Source organism: Pseudophryne corroboree, chromosome 6, assembly GCF_028390025.1.
Source record: "Pseudophryne corroboree isolate aPseCor3 chromosome 6, aPseCor3.hap2, whole genome shotgun sequence".
Classification (NCBI taxonomy): domain Eukaryota; kingdom Metazoa; phylum Chordata; class Amphibia; order Anura; family Myobatrachidae; genus Pseudophryne; species Pseudophryne corroboree.
In genome coordinates, this window is record NC_086449.1 from 549,582,040 (window position 1) to 549,592,489 (window position 10,450).

At 42.4% G+C, this 10,450-nt stretch overlaps 1 long non-coding RNA gene across 4 annotated transcripts in view; it reads left to right on the forward strand.

The window, feature by feature from the left end:
- The window catches only part of LOC134935439 (uncharacterized), a 130,493-nt gene extending 121,947 nt beyond the window's left edge, over nt 1-8,546 (forward strand). For all 4 annotated transcript variants that reach the window (XR_010180137.1, XR_010180139.1, XR_010180140.1 and 1 more), the window contains one exon: nt 7,696-8,546. This is a non-coding gene — a long non-coding RNA (uncharacterized LOC134935439). The remainder of the gene's footprint in view (nt 1-7,695) is intronic.
- The last annotated feature ends 1,904 nt before the right edge of the window (nt 8,547-10,450 follow it).

Sequence of the window (10,450 nt, forward strand, 5' to 3'; positions counted from 1 at the left end):
AAATATTTCTCCCCAGGGCCCCGTGCAGACCAGGGGTTGACATTCACTTTATTCTATCCACGGCGGGAGAAGAATAAACACTCGGACTCATTGTGAGGATTCGAGACCATCTTGTTACGGCTGACCTAGAGCTTCATCAACAGAGCACCAGCACATGAGAAGGAATAACTTTACTCAGCATTCATAATAAATTGAAATATAAATGTACACATTTAAATACACATATATCTATATATACATCTCATATATATATATATGAACATCAGGGTCCCTAGTGACATTGTGTTCTGAATGTGTATGAACATGTACAGAATGCCAATGTTGTGGATCTAATCAGGAAACATTATGGCCGACATAGAACATAGTATTCGTGTTGACAACAGGGAGTAGGAACTGGGCAAAACAACATTTTTGTGACCCCGAGGGGTCTGAGGGAAACATATACCTAATTTCACTAGGACTTCCCACAAATACTACCACGTCTGTGCTCAAGCTACAGCTCACTGCAAACAGACCATTCATATATACACATAGAGGTATAGGTTTTTTAAATTATTTTACACCCAGTCCTAATAGTTGGTGCCGACAGGGTCACCCACCTGCGTCTGTGTTCCCCAAACAGTGTTTACTTTGGAAAAGCTTACAACTGCTGACATGCTTAATCTCATGAATCAAGTACCATCCGGAGTCGGCAATGCCAACAGAGGGATTCCCATATATGTTTGTGGTACAGCACTCACACATGTCGACACACGTGTACCAAACACCCACCAACATTGCTAAAATGGGCAGATTTCTGACAGGGAAAACACAGAAACTCTAACCAACTCCTTGTACACACGCTCATTATATATACATATCTATAGTGCTTCATGGTTAAACCTATATTGCACTAAATAACTGTGCCCCCCCCCCCTCATTTCACACTGTTAGGTGTATAACAGTGTTTTGGCGGGTCCAGCATCTCTGTGAGGAGACAATGGCGCTGTATAGAGTTGTGAGGGCTTAGCCACGCCCCCTTCTCGGTGCGCTTCAGCCCCGCTATCTTTTTTAATTTTTATACTGGTGGGGGTCCGTATACAGTGCCTATGCACTGTATACATCTTTGCCAAGCTTATTTTATGAGGTATATTGCTGCCCAGGGCACCCCCCCTGCGCCCTGCACCCTAGTAGTGCCGCTTGTGTGTGGGAGCAATGGCGCGCAGCGCGACTGCTGCGCGTTACCTCCGAGACTCTGAAGTCTTCTGCCGTCACTGAAGTCTTCTGTTCTTCTAATACTCACCCAGCTTCTTTCTTCTGGCTTTGTGAGAGGGTGACGGCGCGGCTCCGGGAACGAGCAGCTAGGCGAACCAGGTGATCAGACCCTCTGGAGCTAATGGTGTCCAGTAGCCTAAGAAGCAGAGCCTTTAACTCACAGAAGTAGGTCTGCTTCTCTCCCCTCACTCCCACGATGCAGGGAGCCTGTAGGCAGCAGGTCTCCCTGAAAATAATAAACCTAACAAAGTCTTTTCAGAGAAACTCAGGAGAGCTACCCTAGTGTGTGTCCAGTCTCTCTGGGCACAGAGTCTAACTGAAGTCTGGAGGAGGGGCATAGAGGGAGGAGCCAGTTCACACCCATTCAAAGTCTTATAGTGTGCCCATGTCTCATGCGGATCCCGTCTATACCCCATGGTCCTTTTGGAGTCCCCAGCATCCTCTAGGACGTATGAGAAATTTATATTGTTTTTTAATACTAGCCAAAGATCGCAACATATCCCAGAGAAGATTCATCAGATGTTTTGTAAGGTACATCCTAAAGTACCTGTGTTACAGATGTAGCCATGCTCATCTTACTGCATCATGGCATGCTGCGACTATTCGCAGCCGGCATTAGCTTCAATAATTCCTTTAGGAATTAATAAGCGAACGCTGGCTGCGAATTGTTGCAGCCTAGCATGCCATGCAGCAAGTCATGTTGCAGCATGCCATATCGAAGTAAGATAAGCATGGCTACATCTGTATATACACTCCCAAAATGACATAACAATAGTTCTAAGCCACCGGGTAGACCAGTTGAGTCGGCAAGAGACTCACTATTCCAAATGGTAGCACAATTATTGGATTTTGTGCTTCAACCATTGCTACTATGTTTTGAAAGATACAACAACTTTCTTGAAGAAGTTGATGACATTGCAGAGACTTCTTCCTAATGCCTTATTTTGAGGTCTTGATGTGTGTTGTCTTTACACCTCCATTCCACACTTTGACGGTTTGCTTGCTATGAAAATATTTCTAGAGGCATTTTAAGCATTTGCACTGACACTACTATATTGCCTCTAGATTAGGCGACCTTGGATGTGTTGGAGAATGATCAGCACCTGGAACTTCTTTGCACACTTGATAGGCTTGTCCTAAACTACTGAACTAGAAGTTTCATACGTTGTACTATTCTGATTGACCTTCATTTTCCTATGTACATTTTGTTGCCCATTTTTCCCACAGTCCAACAGAATGTCAAACTATACTCATCTGCCACACCACTTTTATGGCTGCCTGTCAACAAGTGGTTCATTTGAAATCTCAGTATCCACCTATTATTGTAGCAGTGGTCAATGTTTATGGTTTACAGTATATCTACCATGTGGAAAATGACTGCTGAAATCACATCTCAGCAATGTCGTTTACTAATACCTGGTTACCTTGTGCAACTCATAATAACATCCAAATGTCTTTCTCCAAAATCACTTCCCATTAGATTGTCCATTTTGCTCCAGTGATTCTCCTCACTCATTTCTCCCCTAACAAAATACATAAAATTAAATACCAGCAGCTTTTTATCTGTTATCACAAGTATATTGTTTTCTTTTGTTTGTATAATTGCAAATAACCTTGGAAATGAATAAAATTGTGATGTACATGAGAGACTGGCTAGTAAACATGCTCAAGGTGACATGCAATGTTATATCAATGCATTGGCGTATCTATAATGGGTGCAGTGTGTGCTGAGCACATGGGCCCAAGGATCCAGGGGGGGCCCACCCTGCACCCATTTGTTAAATACGTACCTCCCTGGAGTCCCCCATCGGAGCCATCCCTTCTCGGCAGTGCAATAGAGTCTGAACACTAGGGAGAACAAATTCTATTGCGCCTGCTGAAAACTCCGGAAAGATGGCACGGCGGACATTTTTCCGGAGTTTCACGCATGCGCATTAGGAGAATCTTCAGGAAAATGTTCCCAGAGATTTGCACATGTGCAATAGAATCTGTGCTCAGACTCTATTGCCGCTGCTGAGAAGGATGGCACCACCGGGGGACTCCGGAGAAGTAAGTATTAAAACCTGTGCATCGATCAGAGAGGATGGGACCGCTGATGCAGAAGGCTGCACACTAGCCTCCTCCTCTCTTAAAACGCCCCTGTATCAATGTAATAAATTGAAAAACAATGAATCCAGGCTCTCAGTCAGGTAAGTATCAGAATATAATCACATATTCATATCGTATGGTATTTTGTGCAAATGAAGCATAATAAAGAACTGGAAGAATTACATATCAACAATCCTCAGGACAAGTAGTACAGTACCAACACTCCATATAATATATTACAAAATGCCAGCAATACTACAGTAGTATAGGAGCTGGAATTTCCCTCTGAAGAAGCATTATTGCAGTACTACAGTGAGGAAACACAGGGTACATGAGATTTCTGACAAACATAAAAACTGATTTTCAGTGTATACACATCACTACTGATAATTTGCTATTTACAATGAATAACAACATAGAACATTTCCTGATGATATTTATGCAGTGCTAAGCGGTCACCACTTAGACCTTTAACAATACTGCACATCCGGCAGATTATTTGATACGATACATGCTGGCACCGACGGACTGGGGCTCAAAAACGGGCCGGCCATTTGTGAGGGCGCGCCGCCACGATGTACAGGGGTGTGCCACGAGTCATGGGGGCATGGACTCATGGCATGCCCCCATTACCATGACGACGCTTGCTGGGGGTGGGGGCGCGCCGCGAGTCCGGGGGCGTGGACTTGTGGCACGCCCCCATTTCCATTGAGACCAGTGGGGTCGGCTGAACCAGGGAGCCGGAGGCTGCGCTGCGCGCTGCCTTCCCGGCTCTCTGAGGGACCGGATCGGCCCACCTGCCCATCGGCCCTTCTGGCATGTGCCAGAAGTGCCAGATGACCAGTCCAGCACTGCATGCTGGATTATCTGACACTACATATGCTGGATAAAACTGATTATTCTGAAGTAACATGCCTTTACATTGTACAGATGGAGCCATGCTAATCGTGGCTCCGTCTGCGACTCAGTGTGCCCGGCGAGGCACACTTCTGGGAACGAATGGGACGCGTGTGTGTTATAGACGCGCACGTGCACCATTCAAAGAAAATGGGAGTGTCTCTTTTTATGCTTGCTGGTGTGGCCAGGCGCCTTGTCTCTAAGAATTTACAAGTTTATTAAATTTTTTATACAAAAATTATCACATTTTATTGTGGCGATAATAAAGGACTTTTCACCTGAATGTATAAAAGTGAATTCAAGTTCTAAAAGTGTATTTTCCTGCGGTAAGTTGAAAAGTTTAAAAACATCAACAACAAAAAATCTTTAGGAAAGGTGATTAAAATGTAATAAATATAAATATATTTTAAACTATTTCAAAGCTATTATATTGTAAACTAAATTATGTACATGGTACAGAAATATTTCACAGCATCAACTGGGGACAATAATAAATTAATTGTGTGAAAATGGATATGACTCATGGGTCAAACTTACATTTTAAGCAGTTATTTGGGGAGAATATTTCATTAATTTTACTGGTGTAAATGGATATGGCAAATAATACATTAAAGATATAGGTGGTCATTCCGAGTTGATCGCTAGCTGCTTTCGTTCGCAGCGCACGGATTAGGCAAAAAAATGGCACTTATGCGCATGCGTATGGGGCGCAATGCGCAAGCGCGACGTACTTTCACAACAGCCGATGCAGTTTCACACAAGGTCTAGCGACGCTTTTCAGTCGCACTGCTGGCCGCAGAGTGATTGACAGGAAGTGGGTGTTTCTTGGAGGTAACTGACCGTTTTCGGGGAGTGTGTGGAAAAATGCATGCGTGTCAGATACAAACGCAGGCGTGCCTGGGGTAACGCAGGCGTGGCTGGCCGAACGCAGGGCGTGTTTGTGACGTCAAAACAGGAACTAAATAGTCTGTAGTGGTCGCAAGCTAGCAGTAGGTCTGGAGCTACTCTGAAGCTGCACTAAATTATTTTGTAGCTACTATGCGATCCTTTCGTTCGCACTTCTGCTAAGCTAAGATACACTCCCAGAGGGCGGCGGCTTAGCGTTTGCACGGCTGCTAAAAGCAGCTAGCGAGCAAACAACTCGGAATGAGGGCCATAAAGTGACCACGTTATAATGGGCTGTGAGGTAACTAGTGCGTGAGAAGTAGGCAACCTGTGGCCCTCCAGCTGCTGTGGAGCTACACATTCCAGAATGCTTTGCCACACTAGATATACACTCACCTCTGGAAGACAGCAGGATGTCCCACCTGTACTTGGAAGACACCCAGGAGCCACCACATGAGATGGGACAGAGGGGCAACTAAGAGATTGGTAAAGGGATGAGAAAATCATTTTTATGAAAATCTACCTAACTCACCATCAAAAGATGGCAAAGACTAAAGCAATCAAATTTGAAAATGAAAATCCTTTTTTTTGCTTGATACATTCCAAATATATCACTTTTTGAAGAAAGGAACTTGCAATGTATGGTGTTCATTAACAGTTTGGAAATTTACATGGCAGATATCTCATGTGTTAAGAGTTTCATACATAACATGAAAAATAAATGAACATGATGACAGAGAAACACAGAATTTGACAGCAGATAAGAACCACTTGGCCCATCTAGTCTGCCCTGAACAAATGCACACGTTTTCACTTATCCACAACGGTTAATTTTATTTGTCTTGTGCCAATTAACCTACCATTGAGGGATGAAACCAGAGTACCTGGATGAAACCCACGCAAATGAGATACAAAAACCACACAGAGCTGTGGTGGGAAACGAACCTGGAGTTTAGTGCTGTGATGCAGTAATGCTAACCACTACACCATCTGTACTGCCCCAAACCATGTGCAAAGCGCAATTTGTGCTACATTTTCACAGCTTTTATATATATATATATATATATATATATATATATATAGTGTACCCCATTATGCAGATTGTTGCCACTTGAGATCCTGAGAATACGGAAGTGAAATTCTTCTTTTCCAGCCTATAATTTAGTTTTGCACACAGGACCATATAAATGTGTGGTCATTATCTGATACACATACCTCAAATAGATCCTGAATATATCATGAATACTCAGCTAGCGTATCACTCTGAGGGGGCCAATTATCAATGAGTGATAAAATTCATTGCATATAATAAATGGTGCCCCAGCCAATCAGCTCCCAACTATCATTTTTCAAACACGACAGTTAGGAGCTGAATACATGACAGGAGCTGACTGGCTGGAGCACCATTTGTCATACGCAACGAGTTTTATCATCCACAATACGTTTTATCCCTCATTTATAAATAAGCCCCTGAGTTTGTATTTTATATCAAGGCAGCAGAACCCCCTGTGTATGCCTACATGCTCTTAAACATTGAGCTGCTGCCATGATAGACTGGTTAGATATTTGCACTAGCGCGCAGGTCTACCCAGGGGCGCCACTATGCATTTTGACACTAAGGGGTCTATTTATTAAGCCTTGGATGGAGAAAAAGTCAACAGAGAGAAAGTACCAGCCAATCAACTCCTAACTGTCATTTTTCTAACACAGCCTGTGACATGTCAGTTAGGAGCGGATTGGCTGGTACTTTATCTCCATTGACTTTATCTCAAAGGCAGGGCTGACCAAACCGGTGCTTCGAGATCTACCAACAGTTCATGTTTTCCAGGCCTCCTAGAGATCTGTAGAATTGGCAGTTAGGAATGAATGCAGCACATCTTAATTAGTAATTACTACACCTGTGCACCAGCTAGGTGGTCTGGAAAATGTGAACTGTTGGTAGATCTCGAGGACTGGTTTGGCCAGCTCTGATCTAAGGCTTAGTAAATAGACCCCTCAATGCGGTGGACATCCCCATGCAACCAAAAAGTAAACGTGACCTCCTGAGAAGGGGGCTTGGCCTCATTGGAAGGGGGCGTGGCATCACAGACTACACACACACACACACATTTTCATCAGTCCAGGTGTCCTAGAGATGCTGTGCTGCACCTGGAGACTTTCTGTCTGCAGTGTCGGCTCCTACACTGTGTTACACGTAATGTTACAGTGCAGCACCCAGCTCCTGTCATTGAGGTTGAGTGAGCATTTTGGTGTCACCTCTCAGTGGGAGCAGTGCTGCACCCCCATAGTGACGTCACTGGATCTACCTAATAAAGTGCCAACTGAGTGAATATAGTTGTAAAAAGAAAAATTATATTGAATAAATTAGGGTACATTTTAGATTACAATATTTTTATTTTACACTGGATTTTTAAGAGCTAAAACAATGATTTAAGATATGGTAACAGATGAAGCCACTGAAAATTCAGATATTTCATGGAAAGAAGAATGCCTAAATAGGCAGCTGTTGCGATTCACAGCATTGTTCTAATGGTAGAAAAGTTATTTAATTTGTAATTATTTTTTTTACAGTTAAAACAAAGGTCATGGCATGAGTTATCCAACTGGCACAACCGGAACACGAGACGGACGCTGCCGAGCAGATGGAAACATTCACAACTGCTAATTCTTCTCTGAATAAATAGATGATTTAGGATGTTTAAATTTAAGATGCTTTTAATGTTTCAACTGCATGTGGAATCATGTGTCAGTTGCCCTTTGTCTATCAGATCAAAGATTTTCTCATGCTGTATCCTGTTCCAATGACGGACAGTTCCCCTTTTTGGATCTTGGGACCGCTGTATGCTGCAGCTGTTGCTGTGTTTTGCAAACATGTTCTTGTATCCCATAGCCACTATTTATTTTGCTATATATGCGCATAAAACTTTTTCCTTTATATGTCCTTACATTGCCAATTTATAACAAGTCCATATATTTAAAGCTACGTTTTTCTCCTGTGGGCATATGGCATTACACAGCAGTAGAGCCAATACAAATATCTTGCATAAGAATGTATCCGGCTTTGAAAATTTATAAATTTACATCATATTATATTGTAGAAATATTGCTGTCAACTGCTTGTTTTCCTAAACTCATTTTAGCTACAGTATCATCCTATGATGGATGTGTGTGGAGCTGGCTGAGTGGTACCGCATTGCATTATGCCGCTAATGGGAGTTGTTATCCAGGACTGAAACGATCAAAGTGGGGTTATTACCTTACTCACATGGTGCATAAGTCCAATAATGCCCTTTGGTGGGGTTAACTATGAGCTGGGAAGGGCTATGTGCATTTCTTATCAGTAAATTATCCAGCAATATCTCTACAGTAGGAAGACTGCAAAAGATGCATGTATAGTTATATTTGGACAGATGTATTAATCCTGGAGAAAGGATAAAGAAGTGATAAGTGGAAGGTGATAATGCACCAGCCAATCATTACGGGTTTGAAAAATGACAGTCAGGAGCCGATTGGCTGGTGCGCTATCACCTTCCACTTATCACTTCTTTATCACTTCTCCAGGCTTAATACATCTGCCCCACTATATCAAATACAATGTAGCAGATTTACAATGTAGACTTATGCTTTCACTTCAGTTCATGAGCAGCATATCTTCCAAATCTAAGTACAATTAAAATACAGTATATAAGTAACTAAATATATAAGTATTTAAAATATAAGTATCTAAGTAAAAACTACATATAGTGGCTACTTAATGCCGTGTTTCCATTATAAACAGGATGCAATCAACTTTTCACAATTATAATTCTATTAAAGCAATCCTCGTGGTTTGGAAGAACATTTCTGTGAAAACAAATTTCTCATTGCCAAAAAGTATGTTTCAGTGAAAGTCAAACTACTAACTCATCTTACCTTTCATTAATTTCTTGTAACCCGCTGGCTTATTAACTCTACATAAATTCAGATGCCATGTTACAGTAATGCACTGTTGAACTAGCTGACCTTTGTAAACGATTGTTAATAATAAATGTAATTTCATCTTCTTATAACACCTTCAACATTCTGTTTATGTTCCTCGACAATTCATAAGTCAAACACTATAGCAAATATGTAGTAAAGAAATGGATTCCAAATTGGAAAACCTTATGTTGTTTATATATTTCCAGAAACTGCAATCTATAAAAGCCACAATATAGTGTATCTTCCTATATAATATTACACAAATACCCGTTAGCAAAATGATTGTATTACACTTGGACATGCTTTATATTGGTCACAAGAATAAGAACAGTCTTGCTAGACTTACCAGCTGGAATACAGCTACTGCTCTCCCTCATGTCACAGCTGGTCTGTGTTTCAAACATCCTGATCCTTCTTTACCACACCAACCTTCCAACATAGGAATGGGCCCTGAAGCGTTACTGCCATACTGCTATGGTTCGCACTCATTTGCTGGGCCTCACCCAAACTTTACTTACAGTGTATAATGTAATAGTTTTATATTCAGGAAGCTGTGTACAAATAACATGGGGATCAATATGAACTGATGGGATCCCGGCGGACGAAATACGGACGCCGGAATCCCAACATCGAGCGCAGCATGTCCCATTGCGGTCTTGCTGCGCTCGCCACGCTTTGGGCATGGTCGTCACAAAGTTCTATTCTCCCTCGGGTGGTGGCGCGGACCACCACCCGAGTGAGATTTCTGCCCGACCGTCGGCATTTCAACGCCTGTCGGGATTTCGGCATTGAGATTTTAGACCGCCAGGATCCCGACAGTTGGAAATATAACTGCATAACATACCATGTTGTTATTTTATACTAGTCAGCATATAGTAAAGGGATATTGGTATAGGGTTCCCAGAATCTAATATATCTGATGGGGACATACAAAAGTGTCCACAGTCATCTTAACTATGAATGGGTCGCATATGCATATGAGCCGCGATTTGGACTAGTCGCACCAACGTGTCACCCACTCATGGGAGCGTACGCACCATGCAACCCTATGGGCGTGTATGGGATTACCGTGGATATTGAATAAGATAAGTGAGGTCTTATCTGTATATACATTGGTCAAGCCTCTGGGAAGCCATGCCCACTACTGGTGGTGGAAGCAAAGAAAGGTATGCACGTCCTAACATAAAAATAGACATTTTAAATAAAAATGACAAAGTAATATGGGGCCAGGCACACATTCGCCCTCATTCTGATCCGGACGTATCCATGGCCACTTTTTCATCCAGCCGTGGCAGCCTTCTTACTAGTGTATGCAAATGAGAGCATCCCCCCATACAGTATATACATATTATCCACGCATCTGCCT